Source organism: Falco peregrinus, chromosome 3 (genome assembly GCF_023634155.1).
Source record: "Falco peregrinus isolate bFalPer1 chromosome 3, bFalPer1.pri, whole genome shotgun sequence".
Lineage (NCBI taxonomy): Eukaryota > Metazoa > Chordata > Aves > Falconiformes > Falconidae > Falco > Falco peregrinus.
The window spans coordinates 18,121,669-18,144,825 of record NC_073723.1 but is presented as its reverse complement, the minus strand read 5'-3'; the positions used below and the strand labels follow the sequence as shown (position 1 = coordinate 18,144,825).

Sequence of the window (23,157 nt, the reverse complement as noted above, 5' to 3'; positions counted from 1 at the left end):
TAAAGTCGAGATAAACAACATCCATTACTCTCCTTTCATCCACCAAGCCAGGTATCTCATTGTAGAGGTCTGTTGGGTTGGTTAAGCACAATTTCCCCTTCACAAATCCACGCTGAATACTGCTAGCCACCTTCTTGCCTTCATATGTTTGGCAACGGTTTCCAGAATTATTTGCACCATCACCTTCCCAGGGACTGAAGTGAGGCTCACTAGGTTGTAGCTCCCCAGTTCCTCTATCTTGTCCTTGTTGAAGACAGCAGTAACATTTGCTTTATTCCAGTCCACAGGAGCCTCCCTGATCACTATGACCTTTCAAAGACAGCTAAAAGAGGCTTCACAGTGACATTGGCCACTTACCTCAGCACTTGTGGGTGCATACCATCAGGTCTCATGGACTTCTGTATGTTCACTTTAAATTCCCTAACTTGGTCCTCACCTACCAATGAGGTAAGTATTCCATGCTCCAGACTTTCCTGCTGATCTCAGGTCCCTGGGATTCCTGAAGGCAGGTCTTACCAGTAAAGAGTGAGGTGAGGAGGACATGAAGTATCTTGGCTCTTTCCATGCTCTTTTCACCAGGTCTCCCACCCCATTCAGCACCACACCTACATTTTCCTTAGTCTTCCTTTTGCTGCTGATATACCTATAGAAACCCTGAAGTCCAGGTTGTGGTCCTTTTCGCCCTGCTCCCTCCTTTCAGGATCCTCTCCCCTACCACCTTATGGTCCCTGCAGTCAAGACTGCCCCTGACCTTCATATCCCAGATCAGTCTTTCCTAGTTTGTAAGCATGAAGTCTGTCACTGAATAAAGGTGTGTCAGTGTGTGGGGAAGAAAAAAATTGCCAGGTGGGAAGTTCAGTAATCAGATTAATTTCCTGACTGTGGTCTGAAAAAAAATAGAGAATTAGGGTATGGATCTCTTTATTTTCAGCCCATCTGTCTATCACACACATCTGCCACTGCATCAGAACAGGAGTTACCTCTGGATTCATTTTTCTGTCTGGCAGAAAAGCAGCTAAGGGTTGGGCAGGCGTCTGTGTTAGGCTTTTGAGTCCAGTCCACTACAGTCAATTTGACTCACCTTTCCCAAAATCCTCTATCCATCTGGACCAGGCAAAGAGAATTATTAGAAACTTCTGTTGGGGCTATGAAGGGAGATAAGGTGTCTGGTGAAGTGGTGAGGATGGGGATTGGAAAAGGCATGAGTAAGGGAGAAAAGGCAAAAAGAAGGTAAAAAGAAAAAAAAAAAAGCTGGACAAGAAAATTTTCCTGTGTGTAGAACACTACCCTGGGATCCCGAAGGCTGATTCAAGTCATCCCTCCAGCACTGACCTAGAATATACCTTCAGTTAAGTCCTGTAATTTCTTTGGGTTGTTCTACCCCCTGTCTCCAGCTGCAGAAGGTTGAAGGCAGGAGAGGAAAGAGGAAGGGTCTGGATGAGGAAGATCTGTCTGTGCCTCCATGCCACTAAGCCTGTGCACAGTAGTCACGCGTCTCCCATCACATAAGGTTTGCAGTTATGCAGCTGTGTAGCTCTCTTCCCTGTCTGCCTCAACCAGATGTGTAAGCTTGTCTTGCTGTAGGAGCATTTCCTCATTCTTGTAATGAGCTTGTGGCCTCAGGCCCCAGCTATCTTCTGGCTGAGCATTAGATTTCCACTGCAGAAGACCAGGTTTGGTCCATCTTCTCCATGCCTGGGAATGGTCTGAGTTCAATGCCGTGGTGGCCCTTCTTTTCCTGGCTTAGCAGAGAGGGAGGATCTTTGGGAGGCTGGAAATGAATGAGGTGAGTTAAAGGATATGGAGGTGACTCTGTCAGGGAAATACAATCGGTTGGTTTGTTTTTCCTGTTTCCAGGGAAATATTTTCTTTTCTCCTAGGGCAGATAGGAGAGGTTATTCCTCTGCACTGATAGCTGCACTTTACGTGAACTTGTCCAGTGTTTGTGATGGCTGCTCTGAGGTGTAGTCACAGGAATGGGAAGAAAAAAAAAAAAAAAAAGACAATTCTCTTGTTCTGCAGATAAAACATGTAAAACAAACCTGAATGAGATGTAAGGGAGAGGAGGATGGGCAAAATTATCACACTCCATAGTGAAATGGCACAGCCCCAAGAAGGGATATGGCTTACACTTACACAAACAGGCATCACCTTTTGCCCTTGCTTGAAGTGACTCAGCTGCAAATATCATCTGCAATTGATTGTTGCCCTGGAAAAATAAATGATTCAAACTTTGTAGAAGGGCACATGCAAGGCGCTGGAGCCTGGCAACAGGACACAAGAGAGATCAGCAGCCTGCTTGCAAAAGATGTCTTTCTAAAGAGCACAACAGCCTTTGAAGCACACTTTAAGACACAGATTAGCACTACGGGCAGGTGGGTAAAACCTGGCTCTCCCCAAAGTTAATGAAAGTATTGCCACTGGCTAACTTCCTGCGGAACAGGCTGGGAACTGTACTGCAGCCTCTAAACTGGGATTACATGCACTGCACCAGTGCTTGCTGGCCTTGGCATGTGAATAAACAGCAGGAACAAGCTTCTATGCAATGAGCAATGGAGAAATATTTACCTCCCTGAAAAGTCAATATTTTAGCACAAACACGATTGGGAGAGTTTATGAAGGTATTTTGTTTGTAAGCAAACTTCAAAGCTTTTTATGAGTTAGTTTTTTAGCTACTATTATTTACATTTTTTAATGGTGAAACAGTTCCCAGAAGACTGAATGAGGTGAGTTTATGGCTCCAGTGAACTGAAGGAGTGACACACAGCACTTCAGTGCCACCTGTGCAGTGGGAGTGAGAGTGCTAGGATGCTGGGCCAAGCTGTTTCCCAAGGAGATGTTCAAAGTGATGTCCTCAGCTTGGGTTTCTGGCTCCTGCTAAGTGATGTGATGTGCAAATACCCTGCAGATTAAAGAGAGCTATCCAGTGCTCCCCACTTCTGAAAACTGTGCAGACTGACTCAAAGTTTAGTTGACTGTTTTTTTTAATCCAGTCCGATCCAAGTCCTTCAGGGTATTCCTATAAGAGAATACTTTTTGGTGCCCAGAGAGCTATTTTAAGGTTCCCAATCTTTCTGTCAAACAAATGGAGGGACTCAAGAAGGGTCACCTTGGACACAGAAGAAATGAGGCCAGGCCACCCAACTTTAGTAGAAAGTGTCCCTACAGCTGAGAGAGACATCACCCTAAGCTCTCCATAGCCCCCGAGTTTACACAGTAATTCAGCATTATTACCTCTTTCCATTGACAGTACAGGGAGCTGAGGTAACCGTTTTCCCAGCTTAGCAAAGTACCAAAAGCTGGGTGATGAAGTGGCTAACCCGATGCTACTTGGCAAGCCAAAGGATGGAGTCTTATCCCCCAGCCTTCTTTGTGCCTTGCTGTTCAGACTCCCTGCTTACCTCTGTAAAACTGCTTAGAGACAAACATTAAGTGCTTCTCCCTCTGACTTCCTTACCCAAACCTCTCACTTTAGTCTTGAAATGCTGTAAGAAAATGGATCCAGACATGTGCTTTGAACAAAGCCTTGTGGCTCTAAATAGACAGTTTAAATAAAAGATGAGGTGCAAAACTGAAAGGTCATGGAAAGATCATTAACCATGCAGAACTGTAGAGTCTGCAGTTTTTCTCCTACCTCACAAATTATTTGCTTCCTGCTAGATGACTTTAAGCATAAATGTGATATTAGTATGGCCTTCCTGAGCACCTCTGTCCCATAGATTCCAGAGGAAAAAAAATATGCTGTGATTTGCATTGCTTTACTGCATACAAAAAGAAGATCTATTCCTCACATGTAGTGCTTCAGAGCTGCACCACTTAAAATTGTCCTGATAACTGTCTAAGCAAATCCCAGCTGTACAGCTGTTGCTGCTGCTGTTGCTATACCCTGCCCTGTGGATGGCTAACATGACAAAGAAGCCAGGGTTTCCTGGAGTATCTCAGTGGTTAGGATGCTGGCAGATGACTCAGGCACAGAGGGGTTTAATTTTGCTTCTATTCAGTGACCTTGCATAAATCATTTCCCACCCTCTGAAAGTGCTTTGAAAATGATGGCTGACAAGTGGTATATAAGAGCTTGTGCTTTAGCAGGGCCTGGTAGTCATTTCAACACAGCCATTTTGTAATCAGGGAGACAATGGTTTATACTGGTGCCAATGTATTTCATTAGGGCCCTCCAGTACTATGTGGTTCCCAGTGGTACAGCTCACTGCTGTGCCATGAACACCTCAGCTCTCTTTCCTACTGCCCTGAGCTCCCCATCCCTGTGTTGCTTGGTGAGAGTGATGACTCCAGCTTTAAAGGAAAACTAATATGGTTGGTGGGCAAGCACAGTTTTTGATTTCCCTGATTAAAGGAAAATGTGCAGCATGGGAGGATGGCAGACAGTTAGAGAAAGGGAGTATGAAGATGGATTTCAGGTGAAAGCTTTCTGACAATGAGATTTGAAGCAAGAAGCTCATGCAACAAGGACCCAAACCACATGGAAATTCCAGGCTTGCTTCCGAGTGTTGAATCAGTGGGAACCCTTCTTGGGAGCAGAGTGGGAAGAAGCAGTTGACACTCAGAGGAGTCCCTGTGTGTTGGGCAATGGATGTCTCAGTGAATGTCTACTCCTTACCTGAGCTTTCCTGTGTGCAGAGAAAACCCAGTATCTTGTACTTTCTTCAGCTGCCTCAGGTTTTGATAACTTCTGGACACTTATTGCCATGAACTGGGTGTCCATGATTGTATTCTGGGAAAAAGAGAGCTCTGTCAGGTTGTTACATTGAGAATCAGGTGGGGGACAAGAAAGATTTAATCTTTCCTTTCTGTCACTTCATCTCACATGTGGCAGTATTTTCACATTAAACTGTCCAGATGTTTCTTAATCTGAATCCCTCCCTGTCACCCTTCCTGTTCTTCTTGGTCTTCTCTTTTTTCTTCTGCAATCCTGAGGCTATGGTGTTTGGGTTTTTTTGAAGACTTGTTCAGATGAAGGGGCTTGCTTGCAGAAGTCTGGTTGTAGATAGAAAAACATGACCTCTGAATGATTGTGTCTGTACGGCACCATTGTATTGAGTGCTAGCTGACTACAGAAAACACGGATCATTAATTACCAATTGAATGCTGCTCTCTGTTCTAGAAGAAAGGGCAGTTTTCAAGTAGAAAGCTGTCTATATGCAAATCACCACCTCTGTTGGAATTAGAGACCAGATTGAATGGGTAGAGGGGACATCTCTCTGAAGGACATCTCCCTCTCAGTGTCAGGAGACACAGAGAGCTGAGTAAGAAGAATGTTGACCTGCTACATCTGTTGTCTCTGTTCTGTGAAGAATAAGCAAATAGGCGTTTTGGAGCTAAGTTACACCAATGTCCTTACCTAACACCATGTTGCATCACATTGCTAGAAAGGACAGGAAACACTAGAAAAGAGACTTTTTTCCCATGTCCTACCTACCTCTTTCACACCTGAATGCTCTCTGCTATTGCTCATTGTTTTAGACAGGTTCCTGAGATCCGTGGGCTATGCTTTTTGCACTGCTGCCTAAGCATGCACTCTGAAAGGCTGTGATCTAATCTTGTAAATTGTTCTGAAACACTACTCGTGTGAAAGGTGCCCAGCCTGACATGATGGCCCTAAGAATCTCTTTTCAGTGTTTGCATTTCAGCTCAATGCTCTGCCCTGACTGCATCTCTCTGAGTGCTCCTTTTCATAACACCTAGGGAGGCCTAACAGGTATATCAGGGTTACAGGTGAAGGATCTTCTAATGTGTTGAGTATATGTGCTTGATTGCTATATTCTTGTTTTTCTACAAAACCTGTGTGTCTCTTTGCATCGTCTACCATGTAGCCCTGAAGAAGGAACTATTGGCTCAGTGAGGTACGAGTTGTATTTAACCTACTGGGAAGCCAACACTTCTTTTGCTTGTGTTGAGCACCTTGAGCTTTGAAATCCCATTTCTATGCCAGGATGAAGAATTACGACGGATCCCAGGATGAGAAAGCAAAGAAAAGATCCGGCAGCCTCAGCAGGACTGCAGTGAGATTCAAGCAGATGTTAGATCATTGACACCTGCTGTGATAAGGGACCCAAATCTGGCTTATGTACCACATATTATTGTACAAGTTGACCCAGGTACATCCACTTGTTTTTCAATTCTATGTTGTATGCCTGCCTTGCTGCAACTGCGAGCAGTACTCCTTCAGGCTTGACTTCTATAAAGCAGTTTGCCATTTGGGTTTCCTTCACTGTGCATGACAAACTTTATGGCAAGAACTTTCTGAAGGCCTGCATTAGAGCTTCTACACACACAAGTGATATTCCACCCCAGTCCCAGCAAATGGGCATTTTGAGACAGTGCAGTCCAAAAGCCTTGTTTTCTGGTGTGCTAAATGCACAGAGAACTACCAAGTTCAGCTAGACTTCAGATGACTTGGTAAGAAACCAGGAACAACTCCAGCCCAGTATGCAGTGTTGAGACTGAACTTTCACACCAGTGTAACTCCATGGATATGGAACAGCACAGATTTGAGCTAATATGGGAGTGAACAAGAATCCAGAGTTCTTGTGACAAAGGTGCCCCTGTCCTGATGGCCTGGGCCTGTGGGCTACCCTGTGTATTCCTCACGTTAGGGAGCAGCTCTTGCACCAAACAACACCCATGGGTTCAATGGGTCTAGCAGCAGTTGTAGTTTTTTTGCCAATATAGGAAAAGGGCTCATCATTTGGCCCTACAGATTCTACTCTGCAAGTTTTTTAAGGGTAGCTGTGAATACTGAAAAAAGCCCTTGTCCCTTTGCATACCCCCAGGTCTCTTCTCTGTCTATGTTTGCAGTTGTGGGGTGGAAATGTAGGGCTTGGGTCAGGAAAGCCCCCAAGGCATGGGGAACAAGGGTCCCGTGTGCGGACCGGGGCTCAGTGGATGAGTTCTGGCAGCTTGCTTATGTGTGAAAGGGCTAAACCCCACAAGCTTATGTGTGCTCTGAGCCATCCTTCAAGTCATCCTCATCAGGGTGCTGCTGAGCTGACACGTGCTAGGCTGCAAGCGCAGCAAAAAGTACATGGCTGGGCCCAGACACAAACGGAGAAAGAATTGGAGAAATAATTGGACAGCACTGGTAGAAAATGGGTGGAAAATCCTATGTTCCTTCATACCTTCCAGCCATGCCTTAGCTGCTCAGTTTAAAAGTAAAGGAAAATATCAGCTTGGCAAAATAAAAAAAGTCTCTACCGATTTGTCTCCCTTTTTTTGCTGAGTTTGCACATTTCACTTCTACAGGGAGAATAACAGCTGCAATCTTTCCTCATCACAATTGCAAAGAAATGATCATCCCCTTTCGCTGCATTTCCTAACTCCCCCAGTTCCTCTTTCAGGTTTATGCCTTTTCTGTATGAAGTTCTCTTGGCGGCGTGGAAATTAATTGAGATGAGTGTGACTAAGAGGGGAAGACCCAATAATGTCAGGATTTCAGTAGTAGCTCCTGAGTTGCGTAAGTACTATTTTTACAGCGATTGCAGACAATCTCATGAATCATTGCAAGTGTACACAGCTAAACACAGGCTGTTTCTTCCCAAAGGCTGGGCCTGAGTGGTTGAGGCTTGTACATCCACAGTGCAGGGGTGCTAATAATAACCACTGCATTTACACAGCACTGTGATCTGGTGTCACTCACGAACATGATGGGGCCTGATCTACAGAGGTGTAACACAGCGCTCACTGAAACAAATCTCCTGCAAACAAATACCAATTCCTGTAGCCTCATTGGACTTCCTGCAAATACCTCACTCCCACAGACCATCAAAAATTTCTCTGCCAGGAGTCCAGAGGCAAAAGCATGTCCAAATCCTCACCTACTGTATTACTCCTTTCCTTCCTTTGTCTGTACATTATTTCAGTGTCTTCCCTTTGCCTTTGAGGCCAGCTGTAACCCTCAGAGGCCCCTATTTGAGGCAACTTCTGTACTCCGCATACCGTCTGTCCAATTTTTCTGCAGAGACATTTGAACTTTCTTCCATCTGCATGTCTTGCCATCTGTAACAGGAACTTCTTCCTGAGCTGAGGTCATTGTTCAGTGCCCATCTGTGGAATTATGAGCCTAGGTTGCTTCTTTGGAGAGAATTATAAAAGAAAAAGACAGAGAAAGAGCTACCCTCTTCACTACATGACAGCATTAATCCTTGTTAAATTCCTCTGTAATCTTTATTTCTATTGCTGCTTGCTTGCCTCTGCTCTGCACTCTTTTTTTACTTCTTTCAATCTGAGGAAGAGGAAAGTTTCATCCTGGTGTGCTTTTTCATTGACACTGACCTTCAGATGGCATATATAATTTTGGGAGAGGCAATATTAATCAGAGCGGCTGCATGAGTATCTCTAATGCTTCATGGAGAAGGCTTCCTGTGCTTCCAGTCTCGGCTCCTCTTGGGCCTCTTGTTCCTGTGGCCGCATTACATTACCCTTACTTACCGCACTGTAGTCTCCGTTCTGTCTACACTGACAGGATGCATCATGGCAATTTGATGACTGCAGTGCATTACAGAGACAGACTCCAGCCAGGGAGTCTAGCTCATGCAGCAAGAAGCAGGCGTGAGGCTAGTAAATGATGGAGACTGGGAAGCAGAAATTTCATTAGCTGGGACAGACAAGTACAGAGACAGATGAGAGACTCACTTTCATGCAAAGGCTATGCTTGGTTCCTTTCGTATTACTGTAAGAGCTGTGCAGGCACTAATGGGGTCAGGGAACCATAAAATACAGGGTCAGAAGAGACTGTGTGTCCGGCTGAGAGGTGGGAAACAGTGACTCAGTGGTGAGGGACAGAGGAATGTCATTCTTGTGCCATTTATATGGCTGCTAGACCATAGCTCAGGAGATGAGATTGCTTGGAGTCAGTTTTACAACGTCGCTGACCTCCAGGCATTTGTGAAGCATAAGGGTGTATGCTCAGAACATTGCAGATTGAGAACGTGTTTCCATCGAGATGCATATTTACAGTTTGCTGTTGCTCTTAAACCGGATCGGTTTCCTGTTTTTCATCTGGCAGTTCTGCCTTTGGATGGCCAAGTGTGCTGCTCCTCTTTCACTGCCCATTTGCCTTTGTGCTGAAGAGCAGCAGAAGGACACACTCTGAAGATCCTTAAATCTAAAGGTTAAAGTAGGTTGCAAATTGCTCCTCCTAACCCTGTTATTAGGATTAACAGAGAGAGTTACCCATAAATCATGACATTGTTGGTTCTTTTTTCCTACAGAAGATGTATAGCTGTATTTACAGAGTTTAAGAGGTTGTGAAGTCACTGCAGGCGTGCTTCCCCAGCCAGAAGCAAAAGATGCTTGAATGTAAATTGGAGTAGGATATTTTATTGCTAATAATACATCTATTTGTAAAAACACTGTACAACAACATTGTAAAATATTCTGCTTTTAAGAAGCACATGCATAGCCACAGGGAACATGAAGTATTTTATATCTAGGTATGAGGTAGAAATACGGTAACAATGCAATAGAGATGTGCATGTATGTTTACTACAATATGTAACTGTACCAGTCTCAAAGCATTGGAAGTGTGATTAAAACATGGGCTTCTGGGTTAAAGGGCTGGGGCTCTGAGACTATCTGGGCATTGATATGTATTGATACAGTGTCTGATATGATATGTACACTCAATAAAATTTCCCCAGCTGTGAGCCTTCCACTCGCCTCTGACCATCTGCACATTTGCTTGAATTGCTCTCATTTCTGTAATTCTGAAGAAACCTCAAGATTTTAAATTCCATGAAAAGGGAGGTTGCAAGCCTCCCCTCCAACTCTTTTTTCTGTGCCTTGCTGTGTCTGAAAGCTGGGCCATACGTTACATAAAGGCTGCTGAGTAATAGGATGGAAAAACTTGGATGTTGTTTTAGTGCTTTTTAGAAATAAGTGTCTCAAATGCCCAGTGAATAAATTTCTTGAACTTGCTGCTCTAACGAATCCCCAAAATACTAAAGATGGTGAAGATGTGAGGAAAACTAAACCTTAATTCTAATGTGCATCAACATTCAGGGCATATTCCTTCTTGGATCCCTGATAAATTAGCTAGTTAGCTACCCTTTATCTTAATCTTACCTAATAGGAATTATAGCAGCCTGGGCCCTGTAGGGACTGAGGATTTGTGGTAGGAGCTACACAAGGACAAAACTGTGGAAACCAAAGACACAGCAAAGTAATTAAAAGTAATCTGCTCCCATTCCTTCTCCAAAGCAGCCAACCCAGGGCACAGCCTGGGAAGGAGAGGCAAGTGGCCTGTGCCTGAGAGGGGCTGGCTGAAGATGAAGCTGGGCGCTCCTGGGGGGAGATGGCAGCCTGCGGGCCCCAAGGGTTTCTACACTGGAGCTGGGCCAGTTCACCAGGATTAAAACCTTGATACCTTCAAAATGGTGTCAGGGGGTCACTGAGGAGTGGAGGCCACTGGTGCCTGTTCCCGGGGCGAGTGGGGTGCTGCTGCAGAGCGGGGCGGGTGCCGGTGGGGAGGGAGAGCTGTCTGGCATGGCGGGTGAATCACCCACACTCGCCCTTTGTTGTCCCACCTGGCCGCCGGCCAAGGCACTCAGCCATTTTCTCTGAGGTGATCCAACGAGATTGCAGTGCAAGGAGGGCAGGCCACCTGCCAGGAGCCGGAGATTTCTTTTTCTGTAAATGCTGGTCCTGGTTCCACTCCCAAGGGCAGGTGGCCACTTGGCCCCGCGGCTGTGTCACCACCCCACACGTGCCATCAGCACAGAGGGCCTGTCAAGTCTTGTGGGCCTGGTGCTGCCGGCCATCCTGGCCCTTGCCTTGCATCTGTGGCCTGTGCTGGCAGCAGGGTCCGATGGGGGGGGGCAGCTGGCCCAAGCCTCAGCCCCAAAGCTGAGGAGGGTGCTGGCTGATGATTCCCACTGCCGCCATCCATCTTTTGGCCCAGCAATGCCCACTCCCTCCAAGCCTTAGCCCTCAGTACACCTCTCCTTCATTGCCTGTTGCGTCCTGGGGCTCCAGAAAGTGCCCAGTTATAGAGCTGGGGTTGCAGTCGTGTCCATCTGACCCTGGAAACATTTACCACTGTCCTTTCTCCCTGAAAATATGCAAACAATAACCCATACTGCAATCCAATCTGCTTCTCTCATCAAGATAGCTGCACATCCCAGCTCTTATTAATCACACCGCCCGCAGCCATTCGCCTAGGTGGCTGCTGTGTACACAGAGGGTGAGCTCCCTCCTCCTCCTCCCCATACCACTCGCACTGATGTCACGCTGGGCTGCTCCTGCACGCAGTGAAGTGCCTGCCTTGATGCACGGAAGGACTCTCAGCACCTGATGAAAGCACCCAGGGATTTGCTGGCTTTGTATGGCCCCTGTGTACTGCTCAAGGCAGAGACCCAGGCAGGCTGCCAACCATTCTGTCATGATCGTGCTGTGTTGCCTGCTGAGGAAATTGAAATTCAGCAAGAAAGCAGAGGTACAAGGCTGCAAACACTGGAGGACACACACAACCTCACGAGGTGAAGCCCAGTGCATTGCAATGCAGATTGGGTGGGAGAATTTGCCCTGTATCTTGCTCTAGTTTTTCACCCCAAACTATAAACACTTAAGGTGAATATTTCATTCTTCTGCAGTGAATGTGTTACAGACCAGATGCTCCCAGCTATGCACCATGATGCCTTTGGTGGGACAGGTGGGCACCAGGGGGGTCTGTGCTTCACATTGCACAGGGTGATGTTTTCTCCCTTATATGTCTTGTTGACATAAAAATGCTTTGGGGATGTTGAGAAGAGAAAAAACTCTTTGCTTACATGACCCACAGTTACATTCTGTTTGCTGGGAAAACAATTTTTTCTTACTGGATGAAATCCATCTGCATGCCAAGGTGCAAGGGAGCATCTCACCATTTTGCTGAGCTGGCACCAAGAGGTGAATGACCTACTTGGTGAATATAAAAAAAAGGCTTTCTAAAATGCTGCTTATTGAGCTGTGGGACAGAATTTCTCTGAATTTAAGGTGAGCCTGTGGTACTGAAGATGTCAGGGACAATGATAGATAGATAGAAGTTCACAAAGTGAGAAAAAGCACAAGAGACAGTCATTTAATTTAATGTGTTTAATTTGTGGTGTGACAATGTATTTCATTACCCACAGACATAGTCCACATAGGTTAGAAATGCCCTGAGGACAAGATAAATCAGAACAGTGCTTGCTTAAATGTCATCTGTGGGGACATCCACAAAGTGAGGCAAATGGTAATTCCTGGGGAATGCAGCAAAAAGAAAAGTGTAAATTTCTCAAATACTGAGTGGTTTCTTAGTATCACTTCTCAACTGGTATCACTACTGTTAAGACAGCAAGGCACGAAGGTTAGTGGAGCAAACTTCAGTGGAAGACAACATTGAAATGCCTTGAGTCAGTGCTGAAAAGTTCATTTGTCCTTATTGATGTGCACTGCCAGGACTCTGCTGTGGTGTGCTCTACCATACCTCCTCCTACTTGAATGTGAAATAGTAGGTTTCAACAAGCAGCTTCTTTCTTCATGGGACATTGCTGCATTTCAGCTGCTTTATATCACTATGTACTCTGGAATTTCTGAAATGTTCTGGGGGACAGGTGATGACTGCTTGGAGCTGATTATGGATGGGCAGGAAGAGAGCCGCTCTTTATGTTCAGCTTAGCTTCTGGGACACTTCTGGGTATGGGGAAGTAGCAGGCTTGCCTTTTTCCTGAAGGGCCCTTACAAGCATCAAGCAGCAGGTCGCCTTCCCATGACACATCCTAAGACAGGTTACAACAGGGTTTGTTGGTTATGTCACACATGTGATGTGGTGTGGTAACACAGCGTGACAGCAAGATGAAATGCAAGACCCTGTGTCAAAGAGCTTGCTTTCAAAACGCACCCTGCTCCTTACCATCCCACGGTGCAAAGACCTTTTCACTCAGATGTCACATGCTCGCTTGCTGGTCTGCCCCACTGTTAGGATTGAAACTCTAAAGCTTGTTTGCCATGGCTGAGCAGGAGCTGAGGAGAGATCAAAAAGGCATATGGAGAAGACACTGTGGTTTTGCTATTCCCCTCCTCTCCTACACTTGTGTTACTTTAAGAAGAAAAGAAGTGCATTAGCAGCTCTGAATATGTTGCTGAGCATTTCTGAACACTCTGCTGGTCCCAATGTTGTTGCTCCAAATTCACTGAATTTTTACAGGAAACACAGGTCAAAGTCTAGTGCTTATGAAAAAAATGCTCCTAAGTCCCCCAGGGAGTATAGCACAAGTTATTTTCACCGTGCTGCTCGATGGCCCTCAGCTCTGTCCTGGAGGTATTTACCTGTGTGGGCAGGACTGTGGTGTTAATTATAATGCCCCAGGAAATAAGGTAATTGTATAATATGTTAAGGAATAGTACCCCTCAACCCAATAACCACTTTCCATTTCTTCTTGTTACCTTTTCCAGGCAGGATCCAGCACTTAACGTTTGTGTCTAAAGTACAGAATATAATGATACCTTGAACTAATTGTCCTGCCTGACTACATGCATTTATATCCATGCATGTAATGGGTATAATAGTTTATTTACTTGTTTCTAATGACCTCATTTGTAGTCAGCTCCATTGCTTGCAAGGGTGATGTATGGAGACAACAATATCAATATTGCTTCTACATAAACATAGGCAGTGCTGAAAGTTTCTGAGCTGCTGTAAGTAGTACACCTATGGTCTTCATGATCTGGAAGGATGGAGATAGGCTTGAAGAAAGACTTAAATGTCTAATTGCTAACTTAGACCCTCAAAATATCTCTCTCATTTTTCATTTCTAGGCCCTGCCGTTTCTGCCAGGAATGTCTTCATTGCTTCATTACTTCTACATTTGCATCTCTGGATAACTTGATGGAGAAAGCAGGTCATGGTTTGATTCTTCGTTAATGATATTCACAAGGTAGGTGTACTTCTACCTGTCTTGCTGTGATGGTCCAATCTGACTCTGAAAACAGCATATGACACCAAATCCCCTCATTTCTGGAGAGGATGAGAGGCTTGGGGAGCACTTACAGCATGTGGGAGGCCAGGGCTCAGATCTGGTTTTGGCTGGTGATAGAGCACTGGGTTATGCATGCAAGTCCATGTCTGTTGGGACTTTGTGAATCATTATGAATGCCTCTGGATGGTGGGCTTCTGTTTTACATTAAAAAATATTATTTGGAGCAGGGACTGGAACGTGACTTTCCCAGATGTTGGTATTGGGCTCTTAGTATACCAGCCACTTAATTACAGTCATGATGAATTCACAGAACGACTTCAGCATTGGAGTCTCACCCGTAGAGAAGAGCAAGCCCAGACATTAAACAAACTAATCTACTACAAATTAGGAGGTACATCAAACTAGCACGCAATAGGTTTTCACCAACAAAGCTCTGGCAGTCCCTAACATCTCTGCTTCTAGGCATGTCTGCTTTGTTTCTGCTTCAATTTTGTTTTGAGTAGAGGAGGGCCTACACCCCTACATGATCCATAGTCTCTCCTGCTTGTATTTGTCACCTAGGGCCTGAGCCAAAAGGCATCCCAGAGCACACATATCAGAACTTCCACCTAAAAGCTGCGTTCAGATATTCCTGTGGTTAAGATACTCAGACAGAATGTGGGACACATGGCCTCCATCTCTTTCTCTACCGAGGAGGTCTGAACCCACATCTCCCAGGTGGCTGTCCCAGTCAGCAGGTTATAAGATGTCTCAGGGTTGGACATTCTCCATCCTGTTGCCGTGTATGGTCCCTGAAGAATGGGGTATGTGTCTCTCGTGCCAGGGAGAGAGCCGCACTCCACAAGCAGCGGCCAGGGCACTGCCTGGAAGAAGGCTGAGGTTCCTGTGCCACTGTATTGTATGAGATCTCCCTGTTCGGGGAGGATGTGGACAAATTGCCTGGGCTGGATGTGAGTGTGGAGTAGGGCCTGACACATGGTGGCAGTGCAAAGCTGGCTCTGTGGCAGAGGGAGTCCCAGGCTGGGTGGGCTGCAAGGCTGGCGGTGGTGGGCTCCATGGACAGCTGCCCCTCTGGAGAAGACCTTGGCACACAGCTGCCTCAGGGCTGGAGATCATCTAGGAAGGATGGACTCTCAGGGAAGCCAAAGTAAGAGTGCAGGTGCCCTGGCGATGGCCAGGCTTCCTCAAGCCAACCTTTTAATAAGAGGGACTGGAATAAGAGGGTGGACCAAATTCCTGATGCACAGATTAGACTTGCTGATTTTCTTCTTTGTAAGCATACAGAGGACTTTCAGGTGTCTTGCTCCTGTTTTCCCATCAAACAGAAAAGTATGTGTGACTCCACATGCCTAAAGGCCTCTTGAGAGATCTCAAAGGTGACTAAGGAGGTTGATTTTACTTTCCTAGAGCCAGTTTTGGGTGGGAGGTCACACTGTAGTTTTACTTAATTAGCCACGAGGACCTCCAAGCTAACTGAGAAAAGTCATCAGAAGTCCTAAAGAGAGAATTCATCTGGGAAATGCACTGTGAAAGCACTTGTGTGATGTGGGCAATAAATGACCTTTTTGAGAGCAGGTGACATTGGTCTTTCTGCTACAGGGTCTGGCCTTTTCATGCTAAGGATACTTGGGAGCCACAGTCACCAGAGAGAAGCTGGGACATTTCACTGCTGCGACTTTCTGGGAAGATGCAGTCAGAACTGTCTAGGTGGGCAGTTAAGCTCTCTGTTTTCTGACAAAAGAGATAAGTAGGATGCTATATTTGCTGAAGAAGCAATTTCAGAATGTGTTGATTATAATGTGGGGTAGAGTGGTAGGGTAGTCCAAATCTTCGGTCAGGTTTGGTTACGGATGTCAAAAGCTTGTACAGAAGAAGGCTTATTTGGGAATATCTTAAACTTGGTGGGATGGAGGAATAAGGACTGGTGGTTTTTTTCCACAAGACAGGGCTGAAAATAATAAAAATTAAATCTATGTAAAACTTTCTTGTTTGCCTTTTGAGTGGAAAAAGCTTATACTCCAGTATAACCACCAGGTTCTTTAACCACCAGGGAATCTGAGAAAATAACGAATTAGCAGCATGACAGAAGGTGGGTTGCTTTTTTAAAATGGGCTCAGTTTCTGCCTGACATGTAGGAAAATCCAAACTGAAATAGAAAGCTTCTGTGCTAGTGTGCCTGAGATTAGATGTTATGATATCAGTTCTGTAAGATGCGGAAATATGAAGGGAAATATAGATCTAAACCAGAGTATATTAATCCCAGTGATGTCTGTAGTGGGAGAATCCATCATACTCTGACCTTTTCAAATCCTCTGAGACAATGGTCTCCCAGGAAACTTCCCCAAAATGCTCCCACCAGCACATTTCACAGTGGCCACTGACCAGCTACCAGGTATGTCCTTGGGAAAGTAGGGTTTTACGCTAGATTAAATCTGGCAGACTAAAGCTCCAGTCCTCTAAATTGCCTAATCCTCTCCATTTTACAATCTGAACAGGAAAAACAGAAATCTATGAAAACCAAGAGAAAAGCATCAACTGTATATTTTAAACCATAGCAGTATCTGGTTATCAGTTTTACAGTGGCTTGGATTTGACCTCCATGCAGAGAATTAGCTTCAACAGGCACCATTTGCATGGGTTTATTTTAGTCTGTATAATTTTATTATTCCTCCAACTATTGCAATCAAGGACATTAGCATAGAGGGAACACTTTGAAGAGGTTATTACTGAACATCCATAGTTTGCTTAAATCCTTAAAGCTACATGATCTTTCTCATGCAGCCATAGAGAGAACACTTTCATGAGTTTGGAGGCTTTTTCTTCTGGCTGTTTTTCATTTCCAAGGAAACAAATAAGAATTACTTTGAAGAGCTGATTAGCCTATGAGCTAATTTATGGATTTTTCATAGTCTAGTTCTTTTGAGCCTCTTTGCATGGAACTGATTTTTGTTTGGAGTAAGACTGTAGATTTTAGTCAATACAGACAGGACTTTTAAAGTAGCTTAGCACTGGCTGCAGTGTTCTCCTCAAGTTTAATGGGAAATTTGCTGCTAATTTTAATGAAAACAACAGCAAGAGATCTTGAAAATCTGATTTTTCCTGCTTGCTGAACCCTGTGTGCTCACATAGGAGATTTATTTAAAGATCTTTTTATGTAAGAACAGACCTTGTTTCAGCAACAGTAAGTTGGTACTAGGAGATCTGATGACAAAATCTAGGCAAGGATATTCAGGGAAAATGCTTTGCACCGAGCAGAGGGGAGAGGGAAGGGCGGTGGTGAGGCAATGCAGAAGTGCCCAAGGGCTCTTGTATGGGATGTGTCACAGCCTCTGCTCATGGTGCATTTCACAGGATTCTCAAATTTGCCACTCTGAGATATATTTGACTACACAGCATCTTTGAAAGACAGCTTGGACCAGACTTCCTATAAAATGCATTTGGAGAAAGCTTACTGGTGTTGTCTAGTGAATGTTGTACATACACTGGTGTAGCATTACTCTGGCACATGGGGGCTTTAAATGCAAGGCCATCCCATTCCTCTTGACCCAAAAATCTCAGAAATCTGAATCCAAGAACTATAACTGTATGATTAGGTGGCTTTCTTTAATTCTTTTGTCATCGTTGTTGCTGTTTCTTTTTTTGTTTTAATGAGAAAAGGCTAGCTTTGGAGCTTCACTCCAGGAACAACTCCTGACTAACAATCCTGGGAGCACGCAGGTGTGCCTTTCTGACATGAAATCAGGCATAAATGTCTCATTTTAAACATCTCACATTCAGTTCATTTCTGCTGAACATAGAGTTTCACCCATTAAAATCTCACCTGGGTCCCTGGCTCACTGCCTTGCCTTTGAGAACTTATTGCCTCCATGTTCAGCGTGTGAACATGGGGCTGTCCAAAAATAATTTTTCCCACCCAAATAATTACAAGAATCTGAACCTTAGAGGATATTTTAGACTTCCCCTTCCCTCCCTTTCCCCCCTGTTCCTTTCTTGTGGATACTAGCAAAGAAAACCATCAAGGACCCATTAGAGCAGAAAATCTGCACTGTTCTTTGTTCTTGATGTCTTGAGCCTTGTCATTTTAGTTTGAATGCTGTATGTAGAATATAGTAACCTAGAAAACTGTGTGTATAGCTCAGAGGCTGTGAGAAAAACAGTGACTGACCCACTGAAGGGCCATAAATGTGACTGCCACTGACACACTGGAAGGCCTTAAATAATTTGGTCCCCACTTTCTCATCTGAAAAATAGGGAAACTAATTATTTACTGACCTTGCAGGTCTGATGCAAGATGACCCTCTCCACTGTGCTCTATTCAGATAAAGCACTGTGGTCTGGCTGGCAGCTTGCTGCCTCATTGCAGCCCCAGGGTACTTTTACCCTCTTTTTCTCCTCTTGCATGTGGACAATTCTTTAAGGCTCTGACACAGGAGCTGCTGCTGCTCTTTATTCCGGTGGCAGCATTTTGCCCTGCTGGCAATGATATTAGCTTTTTCATTTCGTTTATATTAACAGGCCCGGGAGAGGGAGTTTGTGTTTGCTTGCCTGACTAAAGGTAAGACAAAGGATCTGAAGTCTGTAAATGCTGAGGACCTCAAAAAATAAGAGAAAAGGGGAGAATAAATGCATGATTTTTAAGATGACAAAATGTGGTGCAAAGGAAACATCCTCCATGGTTTTTGATTTCCTTAATTATCCTGGTACATTGGAACCACAAACTATAATACAGAGAGTGAAGCAAAGTCAGCCAAACAGATAAATTGATGTTATGAATCCAGGACAGGATATGTCTGATTTTCCTTTGTAACTTAACTGATAGGGTTTTTTCTATTTATGGCTGAGCCGTTCCGTGATCTTACAGGAAATTGCTTCCTGTACATGCCATTCTTAATAGATTTTTAAATTCATGGCTGCTCTAGGAAAGTGGATTATAATACAACAGATTATGCATTTTTCCCCAGCTTTTAAGGAGCAGCCTTAATGATGGTTATTGTTGTTGTGGGCATTACAGAGCATTCGTGTAGCAACCACCTTGAATAGCTTAGTGTTGAAAGCTTTAATTTTCCATTTAATAATAGTGAAACTAGTTAATACTAATTTTATACAATCACTTCCTAAGCTTCTTAGAAAGCATGCAGTCATGGATTTAGTCTGTGCCATGGGGGAATGCCATACATCATGAGGCTCAGAAAAACCCAGAGTTATTAGAGCTATGTGTAATATTTTACATCCCGCCTCAGATCCACTTTGTGAGGCCTCTGATTCATGGGCAATGATGACTTACCCGGAGATGGCTGCAATGATTCCTGCCGCCGGCTGTCTGCCCCACCTCTCTCTCGGAAGTTTTCATTTGCACTGTGAAGGTGGCTCAGCTGTTTGGGAGGCAGCTGTTGAGCCAGCATGGTTTGCAGACCAGTAATATTAACAGAAAAACTGGCACTGGCTTTGGCTCTCCTTAATACACCAAGATGTAATTTGCAGTAGTTCAATTACGTCCACACCAGCAGCTGAGCTGTCTCGAAGCAAGGGCAGGGCTTGGAGGCGAAGATGGGAACCCCTACAGCCATCTTCTGCCATCCCTATTCATCAGCCAGATACCCAGATCTGGGTTGGGGTTTGTAAACATGCATGGCGGTTCCTACACACATTTAAGCAAATCTTTTCTCACACAAACTTTCTACCTCACCTCACGAGACCCTGCAAGGGTCTATGGTGTCTTCGAATCCCATGGGGATTTCCATGGGGAGGAGGCAGTTCTGCCTCTGGGACAAGGACCCCTGTGGAGGGCTGGGGCCTTGGGAGGGATGAAATACGCTTTCTTGCACAGGGCTGGTGCAGGACCAAAGCCCTACATGTGTTTTGCTGAAACCTGCTTTTGAGGTTTCTGTGGTAACTTCTTCAAAAGCAAATGTCAGAGGGTAATATTGGGTTGAGGATTTCACAATTCACTCTTACCTAAGATGCCCAGCCAAGGGGCAGAGTCAATACTGTGTTATTTAACCAGCTTATGCGGGACATACCAGCCTGTTACTGGTTCACAGGAAAGCCTCCCCCTCCTGTGACTGTCTCATTGCGAGTGCCAATAATCAACACCCAAGACTGCCTTGCTGCTGAAAATCACTCACATTTTTTCCCCACAAGTCACTCACGGACTGACGATCTTTTGTGAACAGCTTGTGCTTTCTGCCTGTGTTTGGTCTCAACAGCAGGACAGAGCATTGCATTTGCCATCCAGTCAGACAATAACTCACAGCTGCTTTTAGAAAAAAAGGGGGGGAAAAGAGGAACAAAGCCCAGTTTTGAGGGCTTCAACAGCTCCTGCTTGTTATTGGAGCTTCGACAGCTCCTGTCCTTTTCATCTCTTCAGGTGTCATTGAGGGAGATTTTTTTAGAAGTGTGGTTGATGTCATAATTGTGTCCTTCAGAGCAAGGACTGAAAATTGTTTATGTGGGAGAACAGGACAGGGTCCTGCTTGGTTTTGGCAACAGTCCTGTCAGCCCCAATTACTGCCCTCCCCAGTGCATAGTCTGTTAGAGGGGCAGCAACCTCCTCCCATGGACGTGGAACCCACCTGAGACCCCCAGTGTCTCTGGACAGGGGCAGATCAGAGGAAGGAGGAGAGAGAGGTTCAGGGATAGGATGCCTAAGTCATTGGGTTGGGCTGAGAGAGGATGTGCAAGGAGAGAGGGGTGACTGGCAGAATAATAAAGCAGGGCTTTTCTGGGGCTGGTTGCTGAGAGTGGTGGGGGCTGCTCTAGTGTCAAGGCTGGGACTCAGGGAGATGTGGGGATGGAAAGAATGCAGTGGGAGGTTTAAATCATGGAGACTGTGAGGTGACAGCCATGACACTGAAACATGACAAGCAGAGGGTGCCTAGAGTCTAAGACACCCTATCTCAGGCTGTGTTTAAATTTCCTATGGGGACCCTTGCTTCTTCCCACAGGCTCAACTCTCCTTGGCTTCGAAGCAGGATGCACACAAAGCCTACCAAAAAGTTCCCATCCCTTTTTTTTTTCCTCCCCTGCAGGAAGCAGAGCAGCCCTGGTTGCATATTCAGTAGTAATTTACATGGTTTTGGTTAGTTACACAAGATATGTGGAGTTTCTCTTCCCCTAACTTGAATGTCTTGCACAACTAGCCAGCATAGTGTGAATTGTCAGTGTGAATTGTCAGCCCTACAATCAGGACTACCAACTGCAGTTTGCCCTGACAAAGGACACAGCAGAAACACAGGGGGGGTTGAGAACAGGCAACAAAAATAATTAAGCACGGACAGACTTCCCTCAGGAAGAAACTGAAAAGAATAGGAATACTTTGTTAGAGAGCAGATGACTAAGAGCTATACAAATTAATGAATGGAATAGAGAAAGTCGGGGGGGTGTTGGTGTTTACCCTCTTGAGCTATAAAAGAACAAGGCAACGCTCAATTAAAGGGGAAGCAAAAAGTATCAGGTGACAAAACCCACTTTGCTTAGCATGGGATTGAGTTGCGTTTGAGGAGTCTGTCTCACCACAGAGCATGGATGAAGCCTCGAGGACTGCACAGCTTGTAGGCACTTAGGCTGATGAATCCCACAGTGTTGGTTTTTTTAAGGAAATACTTGTTTACAGGGAAAATGAGGGTAAAAATAGGAGATGGTATGTGTTTGAAAGCATTAAGATTTCTTTTCCTAACTGCTGGTTTCATGAATTCAGAGTAAAAATGTCCTTTGTGGATAAATATATAATTTTTGAGCATCTTTACTACAACAGAGTGCATTTTATTGGTTCTGGCAGTCCTCCTGTGTTACTGTCTGACAGATATATGGTCATTTAAGATGTTATTTTACTTTGTGCTAATTTCCTGCTATTAGCCTCTTAGTATGGGATGTCTGATTATTGGTGCCTTTGCTTAATTGATGTGTTATATTGTGCTTAGATCCATAGGCTGAAACTGGAGCTATACTGGATACTTCAGATATATGGGAATGCCCTTTCCCAGTGATCTAAAATGGTACCCAAAACTCATCTGTAATATCGGGTCACAGCAATCTTAGGTGTAGCAGGCAATATTCAGGCTTTCTCCTACCGGAATCATAGAACTTGAATTCTTTTAGGTGTTCTACAGATTCTTGCACAAACATGATCTGATGCCTAAAGGCTCCAATTAGGAAAAGGAATACAAAATGAGCTGCTCACCTTATTGAGATGATGCTCACCTACCAGAGTAAATATGGGTGAGGTAGAAACAAGCTGATTACTAACTACATGGGAAGATAAAGGACTTGGCAGAACTGGACTAGTGCCCAAACCAGCCTCAGTAATGAGAGAGGGTAGGTTTTCATTGCTTGTGTAGTGGTCACATACTGACATATAATCACCACAGAAACTCACTGTGTGCTTGCAGGGCTCCGGGACAGTTCTTCTGGGACTAGAGGTCATGCCCCGAGCAGGTTACAAGTGGCGTCCTGACTCAACAGATACTAAACTGTTTGAATTAATATTTAGAGTCATGAGAATGTCAGAAACGGAGTTTTCCCTGTCAGAAACACAGGGAAGTGTTTGAGAACTGCTGTGTGAAGAGCTTTCCCCTGTAAGATGTTGCATACCTGGCATACCTGTCCTAGCAAAGTCAATGAAGACATACCTGTGCACTGAGTTAAGCGTGCGCTTGAGTGCCTTGCAGGGTCAATGCCAGCACACATAACAGAGTCAAGTCTTGGGCAGTTTCTGGTGCTTCTTCCCCTGTCGTGGTTTAACCCTAGCTGACAACTAAGCCCTACACAGCTGCTCGCTCACTCTCCTCTGCTGGGATGGGGGAGAGAATCAGAAGAGTCAAAGTGAGAAAACTTGTGGGCAGAGTATACAGACAGTTTAACAGGTAAAGCAAAAGCCGTGCCACAGGCAAAGCAAAACAAGGAATTCATTCAATACTTCCCACTGACAGGCAAGTGTTCAGCCACCCTCAGGAAAGCAGGGCTCCGCCATGTGTAATGGTTAGTTGGGAAGACAAACGTCATCGCTCAATGTCACTCCCTTCCTTCTCCTTCCCCCAGCTTTATATGCTGAGCATGATGTCCTATGGTCTGGAATATCCCTTTGGTCAGTTGGGGTCAGCTGTCCTGGCTGTGTCCCCTCCCAGCTTCTTGTGCCCCCCCCCAGCCTGGTCAGTGGTGGAGTGGTGTGAGAAGCAGAAAAGCCCTTGGCGCTGTGTAAGCGCTGCTC

At 45.0% G+C, this 23,157-nt stretch overlaps 2 long non-coding RNA genes across 2 annotated transcripts in view; one reads left to right on the top strand and one right to left on the bottom strand.

Moving 5' to 3' along the window:
• The first annotated feature begins 884 nt into the window (after nt 1-884).
• LOC114013248 (uncharacterized) overlaps nt 885-23,157 on the top strand; it is a 53,985-nt gene continuing 31,712 nt past the window's right edge. Inside the window, exons 1-2 of the long non-coding RNA XR_008746694.1 lie at nt 885-1,786; nt 13,792-13,910. This is a non-coding gene — a long non-coding RNA (uncharacterized LOC114013248). The remainder of the gene's footprint in view (nt 1,787-13,791; nt 13,911-23,157) is intronic.
• On the bottom strand, nt 12,073-19,396 carry LOC114013247 (uncharacterized). Its single transcript, XR_003556135.2, has 3 exons — nt 19,237-19,396; nt 12,887-12,996; nt 12,073-12,752 (listed from the first exon to the last, which is right to left on the bottom strand). It is a non-coding gene; the product is annotated as an uncharacterized LOC114013247 (long non-coding RNA).